General features: G+C 26.8%; 1 protein-coding gene across 3 annotated transcripts in view; it reads right to left on the bottom strand.

Annotated features, from left to right (window-relative positions):
* Con (leucine rich repeat protein connectin) overlaps positions 1-12,775 on the bottom strand; it is a 240,515-nt gene that overhangs the window by 149,542 nt on the left and 78,198 nt on the right. For 2 of the 3 annotated variants that reach the window (XM_072897622.1, XM_072897623.1), the window contains exon 3: positions 3,819-3,909. The exons of the other annotated variant lie outside the window; for it this stretch is intronic. The gene's annotated coding sequence lies outside the window, so the exon portion shown is untranslated. The remainder of the gene's footprint in view (positions 1-3,818; positions 3,910-12,775) is intronic. 3 annotated transcript variants of the gene reach the window in all.

The following is a 12,775-nucleotide window of genomic DNA, read 5'->3' as shown; positions in this document are numbered from 1 at the left end:
GAAGAGTTATTTTTATTTTTATTATTTTTATTATTTAATAAGTATGTAATATTTTTATAATTTATGTGTTATACTCACGTGTTGATACACAAATAATCATTTTTTTGCAAAAAATATTTTTAAAGAGAGATAGTTAAGGATGTTTAGTACCTATTTTTAAAAATATAGCAATTTAATAAAATTTGCACAGATTGTTCTGATACATGTACAGAGACTTATAAAAAAACCTGGAGTTGATTCACTGAAGCAATCAAAAGTTATAAGGATTTTAATTTGTACTAAATTTACCCGTTGATATTATTATAAATATAATTAGTTTGTGGATCTAATTATAAGTAAAAGTATTAATATAATTATAAATATAATTATTTATATAAATAAGTATAAATATAATTATTTCTGTCCTTTTTAGTCCTTAAATTGATACGATGACAGATTTTCTATCTTATAAAAAACCTGTGATCGTGTTGATTTAAGAGCTAAAATAAATAGAAATAATAATAAGAATTTATTCAAAATTTGCAAAAGTATAGTTTAAATATAGAGGAAATATTTGATCACATAATTTTGGTCAAGTACTGACTAGTTCAAAAGATATTAAATATAATTTTCTCAATTTCGTCCTATTATCCGAGATGACATATTATTTATTGTGAAAACGTGGCAACATAGCATTCGGCTGAGTCTTCTTTTGACATTTTAAATAACTTATCTTTTCATCTGAAGAAGCCTCTATTTACAAACGTGTAAGCAAGAAGCGATTAGGCCTCATATGTCAATTTGCAATTTGACCAACTTATGAAAAATTACCATGTTGCCACATTTCTTTCTTCTCGCAGAAATGACAAATTATTAAATTTATCAAAGAAATAGTTAAAAATCTTCCATATTTCGTCATTATTCACTATTATAATTTTTATTCTGACATTTTAAATTACTCTGTACGAACAAATTCTTTTATTTTTATAATTCAAATTTTGTGGTGTAATGTTGAAATCGAGGTACCGTCAATGATAAAAGTTTCTCATTATAATTTAAGAAACACGAAAATTCTCCGAAAAAAAAGCAACAGAAGTTGGAAAATACATTTCTACACTCTAGCTATGAATAAATAATAAGATTTTATGCAATCTTTATAATAATCATATACTAAGATATATGAGAAAAGTCAATTTCGCCTGTTTTTTGCTCCGATTGTAGGTGCTAAACATCCTTAAGTATCAAAAATAAAGAGCACTCTATATTTATTACCCTATAAATTTTTTATACAATTATATATATATATATGATATTTTTCTGTGTATTTTATCAAATTATAATAATATATGTATTACAGTAAAAAATTGTAAAATACATTTAAAGAAAACTGTGATGACACTGCTTATAATGGATGCCAGTGGGATTATTTTACTTGACAAGAAGGATTTATACAATATGTTGCCGAGGTAGTGTAAGCTGGACAAACAGCTCCTCCCAGTCTATCGCCTTAAGTCGTCGCGTGTAAACATCTAACATATAACACCCGCGTGCAGCACCTCGTTAAATGCTGTAAAATATGTATTGCATTGCATGTATGTATTGCTCGCTCGCGATGCAAATGAATAAAATCACAACAGGTCTTAATCCATACTGTTAATGTCCTATTTCTAAGATTAATTTTTTAATAATTAACGTTTTCATTAATTAATTTATTAATTTTTTTACTCTAAAAATTAGTATTTCTTATTATAAATAAAGTATTATTGATACATAATACTTAATAATTCTTTATTTATTATGTTTAATATTTAAAATATTTTCCATTAATTTTTTCTTCCTAAATTCTTTGATATATTTAAAATATTATTCTAATAACATTTTAAGTAATGTAAGTAATTTTACATATACTATACGATAATATAAATTATTAATTTTTTAAAACAATTTTAATAAACTTTTATTTATTATGCATTCGTAAAAAGTTTAATTATTTGGCGTATGCGTCGTATCATTCTTGAAAAAATTTTTTTTTTTTATGGATTTCACTCATTTTTTTGTCAGATCTCTGAAATTGTAATATGATTATAAATTGATAATACACAACTGTTTAGCTACTTATGTTACTATCACATTTCTATAAAAAAATTATTAACTTAATAATTTTTTTTATCCTCATGCAAAGATCAGCACTCTGTTGTTTGTCACTCTTACAGAATATTTTTAGCTAAATCATTTTCATAAATGTATATAGGTCACTAATGTCGACGCTTATACCATAACTTTCACAGCTCGTAACTCAAGAACTTCTTAACAAAAGAAGATTTAATCTTATCATTTTAAAAATGCTTCTACATCGGCTGTGAGAATGTATAAAAAATGTAATAAAAAATGAAAATGTTTATTCAAGAAATTTAAGATAATATATATAATAAGATAAATATACATTATGCAAAAAAATATAGGGCCACTTTCTTCATATAAAAAAGACCAATTTTCAAGTAGTTGCAATTTCCTTAAAAATAATTGGAATAAAATCAATAAAAAGACGTTTCAAAACTTGAAGTTTCTAGTTTTAGAATCTCTAAATGAATTTCAATTATTTCTATTTGTTATAAAATTATATTGTAAAAAAGCGACGTCCGTCGATTGAACAAATTTTTCAAAAGTTTATCCAAGAATAAAAAAAATTGATTTAAAAATAGCACAATTTCATTAATTATATGTTGAAGAGCAGAGTTTTAGTTTTAATGTCTTTTTTTGACGAATATTCTATGATTTTTTTTGCTGAGATATTCATTATTACAGCAAAATCGATCTATTAACTTCGAACACTTATAACTATTAAAAAAATATTCCTACAATAATCATTGACTTAAGTTTTTGAAATGTACAAAAAAAACTTAACACTTCAGCTTTTTGTACGAGTAACTGGAATGCTTTTTACTTATAAGTGTTGTAGATTTCATAAATATTTTAGCATCCTTTTTGTTAACTTCCATTGATTTAAATAAAAAAAATAAAAGTGCAATTTTTACTTGATTTTTAAATAACAATTACTCTTTAAAAATAAATAATGATTGAAAAAACAATAGGAGCATTTTAAAGTGCTAACTTTTCTCTTTAAATTGCTTTTTTAATGATTACTGTACGATCTCGGCGAAAAAATATCATAGAACATTTCGAAAAAGAAATTAAAGCTAAAACTCTGCTCTTTAACATTCAATGAAATCGTGCTGTGATTTTTTTAATTCGTTATTTTTGAAGAAACTTTTAAAAAATTTGTTCAATCAACAAACATTGCTTTCTTACAATTTAATTTTGTAACAAATAGAAAGAATTGAAATTCATTTAAAGATTCTGAAGCTAGAAATTTCAAGCTTTGAAATAATTTTTGATTGATCTTATTCCGATTATTTTTAATTAAGTTACAACTATTTGAAATTGGCCTTTTTTTATATGGAAGAAAGTGGGCTTCTAATTTTTTTGCCTAGTGTATAATCAAGTTCGAAGACAAAACTCACTGCAAAATATTTAGGCAGCGATTTATTTCAATATTTTACAACTATGTTTTGTCCACTATAATAATAATGATTCATAATAATCTATAGTAATAATTTATAATAATTCTCAAGGTGAAAATAATTTTCCAATAAATTTTTAAAAATATAGAGCAGAATACTTTATTTGAAATAATTAAATAAATTATTTTTAATAACCATATTAAAGTTCTTCTCTCTGTTCAATGATATAATATGTAATCCTTGATCCACCTTCTGTATACACAGTATTTTCTTTCGTTTCATTCGCTCTTGCTTGAAGACAAACGTTTCTGTACTCACCGTTGTAAGCTTTACTTTTCTGCGAGCGGTTCCAATATCTCGGAAATTTCGTTCTCCTCGCTCCCGTTCCGATCAGTTAACTGCAGCCAATCTGTACGGAAAACAGAAGAACGTAGATAAAAAAAAAACCGTGCTTGTCCTCTGTAATGCTTTCTAATAATTAATTTGATCATTAATCTGCCGGTTAAATTAAGTAAGGGAGGAAGTTAAAAGCGGCGCATATAGGCTTTTGATTAATCACGGCGGCGGATCGACGATTTATTTTCTGAGATTTTTTTAATTGTACCGCACACTTTCATGTGTGTCGTATGTTAAAAATATATTATTAAATATATTATTGTTAAATATATTATTTGCTAACATAAAAATAAAACTAAATGTTTAAATTATACATATATTTAATGCCATCCTAGTATAAATTATAAATAAGAAAAAATATACGTTGAATGTTAGATTAATTAAAAAAGGAAAGAAATGCATTTTAGTGACTCATAAAAACAATTCCGATTTTATTACACTCTCTTTCTCTCCCCCCTCCCTTCTCCATATTTCTACAATTTTAAATATTTTTTATCTTTAACTTTAATATATGTATAATATAGTTATAATGTAATAACTAATTCTGTCTGTCTATCTATCTATCTATCTATCTCTACCTTTTTATTTTTATTTATATCTTTTAATTTTAATTATTTTTCATTTTTATCGTATTTTAATTTTTCAGAGAATTTTTTTTACGCAAGTTTTAGAAAATCAATATTTATTGCTATTTTTTTAAACTTTTTCTGATTATTTCAAATATATGCTTCGAAATTAACCGCAGTTTCTAATTTTTTTCTTCTATAACATTTCGAGATTATAATGTGTATTTTTTTTTTTAGTTAGATTGTTTTACATTTAATCAGAGAAATCTAAAAAATGTCTCTCTTTAAATCCAAGTACATTAAAGATGGATAAAAATAAATTTGAAAAAGCTCCTTGACATTTCAAGTGCTGCTTACATCTTGAAACGAAAGCAAAGATAAGCAGAAAAGCAAAAAAGCATCAAAGATCTGGCACGTTGATCAAAGGTATCAGAATGTCATCATTGAAAGAATTAAGGGGATGGAACTATTTTAACTCGCTTCGACAACAAAATGAATCTAAGAGAGTCGAGCTATTTTTATAAACAGAAAAATATATCACAATAATAAACTAATCTTTAAAACTGATTCATCTAAAGATATATACAACAAAAAAAATACATGTAACACACACACACACACACCACACACATATTCACATATTGTTATGTAAAAATTTGCAAAAATTACATTAAAATTATTCTAAACGTTTCTAAATATGTTTTGTTAATACAATAAAAGTATTTATATTTCCTAAATTATTATATATTGTTTGATTTTAATAAAGATAAAAAATTTTTATCTCTATTTTATTTAGAGATATTATCTTTATTTGGAATATATACAGGGTGTCTCATTTTAATTCCTCTAGTCGAATATCTCGAAAACCAAGCCTGGGAGAGAAAAATGTTTCAGGCAAAAGTTGTATGGCTTCGAGAGGGCCATAAGATAATACCATTGGTCTGATTTTGAAGAGTCATTTGAAGGTCACGTGAAGGTCATCTCAATTTTTTTATATGCCCCCCCCCCTCTATTTTTTGTTTCATAATCTTGTAACTGACTTCGAAAGCTTTTCAAAACACTATGATAAAATGTTTTTTTATTAAACATTTTTCGAGTTATGTTAAAGTAAAAATGTGTAACTGCTAGTTGCAAATTCAGATTTTTTCTCAGAGATAATTATGTGTTTTCTTTACATCAATTGATTCGTCTCATTATTCTGTACATAAATATTAGAGTAAGATAATCGAGAAATGAATATTTTACGAGATATCTTGTATTTTATGTCAAAATACTGTAACTTTGAAGCCTTATAACTCAAAAAATACTTAATGAAAAAACATTTTATCATAGTGTTTTGAAGAGCTCTCAAGATAAGCTACTACAAGAATATGCAAAAATATATAGGGTGTTCGATTTAAGAAATTCAAAATGACCTTCACGTGACCTTCATGTGACTCTTCAAGGTCAAACTGATGGCACCATCTTATGTCCCCCTCGAAACCATACAACTTTTGTCTGAAACATTTTTTCGAATTTTCCATATTTTTCGAGATATTTCACTGGAGGAGGAATTAAAATGGGACACCCTGTATATTATTATATTTCTAGAAACCAATTCAATTATAATTAGATATATACTTTTTCAATAAAAGTTTTATAATAGCTTTATTATTTCACTGCAACTATCTCATTCTGGAATTTGATTCCAGTTGTTAAATATATGTAATATCGTTTCATTCAAAGTTTGTAATGTTCCGTCACTCAAAGGATTTGAGAAAATCGAGGCGAACCATTTCGTCATTTCCTCATGGGCGACACACCTGATTAGCTCTTCAACTTTCTTTTAAACTTCCACGAAGAATCTATCTATTGAACAATTACATTTGTGGAATCGAACGATGATATCGCTCGCGAACCCTCGATTCTTATCCCGTTCGGAAGGAACGAGGGAAGGGGGGTGGGGGAGAAGAGAGAGAGAGAGAGAGAGATAATTCCCTTAAGTTACCAGCAATAAAAGATGTGGGTAGGATAAGGAGTGAGAAGAGAGGCGACGTTTTTATTTTAGCCAAGGCAGGTCGAATGCATCTCGAACTTCCTTCCGCTCGTCAGCTCGCGGACTCTGTTCAAACATTGCCGACGTTCTGCAAGAGTTCGCTAGTTGCAAAGTGGATGATTCAGCCCATCGAACCGTGAATCTCTACCCAACTCCCTCCTCCATCCCCCCCCTCCCCCGCCCCCGCCCCTCCGCAGTGCGAGAAAAAGGAGGCGAGATTTTCCTGTGGTTTTTTTTTTATCCGCGTGAAAGGAAGCCGCGCTTTCGCGCGATTTATAAAACTACCCGCAACCCTGTTTGCAGAGAGAGAGAGTTTGTCTATCTACCCTCATTCTTCTTCTGTACAATGCGCTTCTTATTTCTAAAGCGAACGAATTACGCTTTACAGAAAATGGAAAATAAGATGGTGTATCGGTATCTATTAGTTTTCTGATAGAATTGGGCGCTATTGATAAATAATGCTTTAGCGCGACAGTCCTCGCGTTTTCCGGGGCAATATTTTAGAAAGGAGGACGGGAGTCTAAATTGAATCGCGGCAACATGAGCCGAGGCTAAATAGTGTGAATTAAACAAAAAAAAATGTATGACATGCGCTGCCTCATTCGCGTAATTAACGTGCCACGTTAATAGAAGCTTGACAATTCCAACAGCTGTACTAAAAACGCGGTCATACTCGTCGACATCGATGCCACAATTGTCATCATAGTCATCGTTGATGACTTTGTGTATTTTGATACAATAATAAATTAATGGCAAATAGTAATAGTAACGCATAGTATCAAACTTATCTAATTCAAAACTACCGCTTTCATTAAACGCAAATTTTCGAAGACAAAAGCTTGTGCCAAATCTATAACTGTATAATAACTATATATAATAACTGTATAGTAATTATAAACTTTAATATGCAAAATTATGTGCACGATATATATATATATATATATATATATATATATATATATATATACAGGGTGGACCATTTTAACCCATCCAGTCGAATATCTCGAAAACCAAGCCCGGGAAAGAAAAATGTTTCAGACAAAAGTTGTATGGTTTCGAGGGGGCCATAAGATGGTACCATTGGTTTGACCTTGAAAAGTCATTTGAAGGTCACGCGAAGATCACTTCAAGTTTTTTAAATGGAACACCCTATATATTTTTACATATTTATTATATATTCATATACACATTATATATACATTATATATTCTTGTAGCTCATCTCGAGAGCTTTTCAAAACACTTATGACAAAGTATTTTTCATTAAGTATTTTTTGAGTTATAAGGCTTCAAAGTTACAGTATTTTGACATAAAATACAAGATATCTCGTAAAATATTCATTTCTCGATTATCTTACTCTAATACTTTTATGCACAGAATAATGAGACGAATCAATTGATGTAAAGAAAACACATAATTATGTTAAAGTAAAAATGTGTAACTGCTAGTTGCAAATTCAGATTTTTTCTCAAAGATAATTATGTGTTTTCTTTACACCAATTGATTTGTCTCATTATTCTGCGCATAAAAGTATTAGGGTAAGATAATCGAGAAATGAATATTTTACGAGATATCTTGTATTTTATGTCAAAATATTACAACTTTGAAGCCTTATAATTCGAAAAATGTTTAATAAAAAAACATTTTATCATAGTGTTTTGAAAAGCTTTCGAAGTCAGTTACAAGATTATGTAACAAAAAATAGAGGGGGGGGCATATAAAAAAATTGAGATGACCTTCACGTGACCTTCAAATGACTCTTCAAAATCAGACCAATGGTACCATCTTATGGCCCCCTCGAAACCATACAACTTTTGCCTGAAACATTTTTCTCTCCCAGACTTGATTTTCAAGATATTCGACTGGAGGAATTAAAATGGGATACCCTATATATATGCAATAATAAAATAATTTTATTTATAATTAAATAAAAATACTTTATAGAGATTTGTATAAATTTATATAAAGAACAACTCAATAAACTGTCAATAAAAAAATCAAATATTTATCTCTCGTTGTTTTAATAATTATACATAAATTAAAATATAAATTTGATCATTAAAGTAAATAAACAAATAAGTATATATACATATATATTACAACATCATTTCAAGTCAAATTACATCATCAATTCTTACTGAAAATTATTACATTTCTTCAAGATAAAAGTGAAATCAGTTTAGTAAGAAAAGAAAAAAATATACTTTTGATCATAATTTTTTCTGTATTTCTTTTTTCTTTCTTTCACGCTCGTTCTTTTTACTATGGCATAGTTTTAACAAACTTTCTTGCGATAAATTATCTTATAATTTATTGTTCCAAAAGAAGACACTTTTTGAAAAGTTATTCAAGTTTCCATTGGTTCTTGCAAATTATTTCTTTGCTTCTCCTATAGACAAAATATAAAAATTACATATACACAGATACCTACATCTAATAAAAAATTATAATTTTGTGCATTTTACACTTCAGTATCTTCCAAAGCAGCAAAATATTGTACATTAAATCAGTGTCTTTTGTGCGATAATCTGAATCTTTCTTAATATAATTATAATTTATATTATAAGTAAATTTTGTTTTTTCTTTTGTGATATAAAAATTATTTTGAGTTTTTTTAATAAAATACCTAACATGTAACTTCGAAATTGGAAAAAATGTTAAACACTATAAGTGTACATATCTATATATTTTTTTTATTATATGACATATTAATGTAGTTGGTTCATCACAAAATATTTTATATAAATTTTATATATAAAAATGAAGAAATAAATAAATAGATATAATATAACTAAAGTATATTTATAATAACAGCAACAATAAAATTAATCATAAAAAATGAAATGAATTAGTACTTTTAGCTGACAATGAGCTGAAAATCGCAATAATTTCGACTCAGTTTATTTCAATATGGAATATCGAATTACGAAACATCACAATTAGCACCGTAATTACGATAATATGACAATATACAATAAAACCTGTTTTGTTTCCAGTTGTGATAATTCACAATGTTGCAATACAATTTGATCAGCAGGAAACAAAATTCCGATGAGCGGTAATGAATAAAGTTACGTAATTTTGTTCAGTGAGAATTAAAACGTAATATTTTAATCATTGGTTATATAAACTGAATTTTTTATGGCTCACTAAACTCATAGTCAATAATTTCGGGAATAAATATAAAAAATGTTGTAGCAAAAATTTTGATGCTCATGTGATACGTGAATTTAAAAAATATATGTATAAGTATTACGCACAATGATTTAAAAAATAAATTAAAATTAGCAGATTATAATAAAAATAAAGTTACATTCCACAGTAAATTTTTAAATCAAGGAAATTGAGTCAGTTGCCAATCAAATTTATTCATCGTGAACTGTAATCTCAAATAGAATGAGTTGAATGTTCTTAACGTGTCTTCGAGCATCGAGGGGAGAATCGTCAACATGACATCACTTACATATCTGTAATAAAAGGGAAGAGTAATTGGGAGAACCTGAATCACCCTCGTCTCCAAGTCTTGCAAAGTAATGTCGGTGATGACAGGAGAGAGTGGTGATGACCTCATTGGTGTGCGAGAAATCCAAGTCGTGTTCCGTGATCTAGACACAAGGCTGTGGTAAATTATTAAAAAAAACATCGAAAAATCGAAACGTATACGAAACTGTCAGTTATTAATAAAATCGCTAAAAAGAAAGAATTTGCTCATTTACTGGCTTTCACTTAAAAAATATATAATAGTAAATGATAAAGGATACAATAATAAAGAATAAAATATCACAGAATATAAAAAATTACAGAATTTTCTTAGAACACTACGCAAAAAATTAAAGGACCACTTTCTTCCATTTAAGAGAGACCAATTTTTATAAATAATCGGAATAAGATCAGTAAAAAAGCGTTTCAAAACTGCCGAATTAAAAAACAATCCATTAATTATATGTTAAAAAGCAGAGTTTTAGCTTTAATTTCTTTTTTTAACGAATTCTATGATTTTTTTCGCCGAGATATTCATTATTAAACCAAAATCGAGCTATTGACTTTGAACGCTTGTAACTAATGAAAAAAATGATCGTACAATAATCATTAATTTAAGTTTTTGAAATATAAAGAAAAAGAAACTTAACACTTCGGTCTTCCAAGTCTATCTTCTACTTTTTCAAAAATTTAAAATGTCTGTACTGCGAAATTATATGTGTACATAAAAATTGATTTGTAAAATAGACACTTTTAAATAATTTATTTATTTTTATTTTCTTTCCGTTTTATTCCTTTATTTACAAAAATTGGTATATAGTTGTTAAAAATTTTATTAAAAAGTTTTTTTATTTTGTTTTCTTTTTGTTGGAACTAAATTATAGATTTAATTTCCAAAATTATATTGTACATCAAATTATATATTAATATGTAAAGCTCTGAGTTATAAAGAAATTTTTTCACAAAATTGTTTGAAAACATATATGTACTACATATAAATAAAAATATATATATATATATATATATATATATATATATATTTATTTATTTATATTATATTATAGGTATATGGCTTCGATCAATTTTGTGGAGAGAATTTTATGTAACTGACATGAGAACTTTACATTTTAATTAATAAACCGATATCAATTACTTTATTATTGTTTAATTAAAAACATTAATTTTAGTTATATTTAATATTATTTTATTGTTATCTTTTTAATAAAATAAAGAATAACACTTAATACGTGAAAAAAAATTGGAAGCTTTAAAAATATTTATTGGTGACAAATTTTACTAAATTGAAATATTCATCATAGAGACATGGAAAATGTCCGCGCTTTCCGTCATTTACTTCGAAAGAGCTTTTTCTACTCATAATACCATAGAAAATGGTAGAAAAAGTGAATTATGGACACAATGTCCATGTTGAAACTTTTTGCGTTTTATTCTGCAAGATCTGACAAGCCACCGACATAGAATAGTTAGACTTCTGGTAATTATCTTCTCGTGTAATTACCAGCAACGCTAATTGTTTCACAGAGATCTATCACCCATCCAGTCAACGAGATGCTTTATTGTAGGAAAAACTCATAAAAAGTATACCCTTTTTAAAAAGAAGCAAAAATTATCAGTTTTTCTTTCACTTCGACCATCTACATTCTGAATAGAATTAAAAACAAGGATAATTATTTAAAACTTTTCCTTAAAATTCCGTAAAAAATTAGTTACTAATTAAATTTCTATTTATTAACGTGAGAATAAAATATTTAAAATTTATTTCAATGTAATAAGGCAAACATTATATTGGAAGTTCTACATTTTTATCTTGTATCTTGCGATATCAACTTTAATGTTAAAAAAAATTGTTGCCCTAATATTAAAAAAAAATCGTGTGACCATGATTATTTCTCATTCGGATGAATTTAATTCAATATTCCAGTCGAAATTTCGGCCTCGATACGTATTCATAACATGGATATGCATTCCATATAACACACACATACGTATACAATGTAACCAGAAAATGTACAAGCTGTTATGACATCATCGTGGTGCGGTCTGGAATATTTTTTCAAAAAATTTGGATAACCAGGGGTAACTGATGCGCGTCGGTCCGTTCTATAAATTTTAATAATAATGAATTTTCTAGCAGAAAAAGCGACAATCCACGAAAATCCACCAACGCAGATAATTTTCCATACGTTGTTAAATATTCATTAAATACCTTAATAGTGATAATTCTTTATGTTTCTAGTCAATATTACGAGCTAGAATCTTAATAAAAACTATCATATACTCAAGCAAAACATGTACAAAAAAATGTTGTTTTACCTGTCTTTCTTATAAAAGTTATGATAAAGAAATTGTACCAGTTAGGAATAAAAAATTAAGCATAATACATATTAATAAATAATATAAATTAAGATTTGTTTTGTAAAATTTACACGATATATTTTGTACCATTTTTAGTATTATATTTGTGTTTTTATCTTCGTATGTTTAAATATATTTGATCCAAAAAATATATCCTGTAAATTTAATAATAAATATTAATTATTAATTAATAATTTTATATTAATAATTAATTATTAATATTATTTATTCTAAATTAATACAATTTTTTTGTATCGTAATTTTTAAAGAAAAACAAACTTAAATCCTAAACAATAAAATATAACGCTTCTATATACAACATGTAACTTGAAAGGACTCTTATTATCTTTATCATGAAAATAATTTTTTAATATATCACATTTTTTAGCATACATTAAATATTTCTCATCATATTAAATTGC

This window comes from Anoplolepis gracilipes, chromosome 8 (genome assembly GCF_047496725.1).
Source record: "Anoplolepis gracilipes chromosome 8, ASM4749672v1, whole genome shotgun sequence".
Taxonomy (NCBI): domain Eukaryota; kingdom Metazoa; phylum Arthropoda; class Insecta; order Hymenoptera; family Formicidae; genus Anoplolepis; species Anoplolepis gracilipes.
This window is presented reverse-complemented; position numbering and strand designations above follow the sequence as displayed.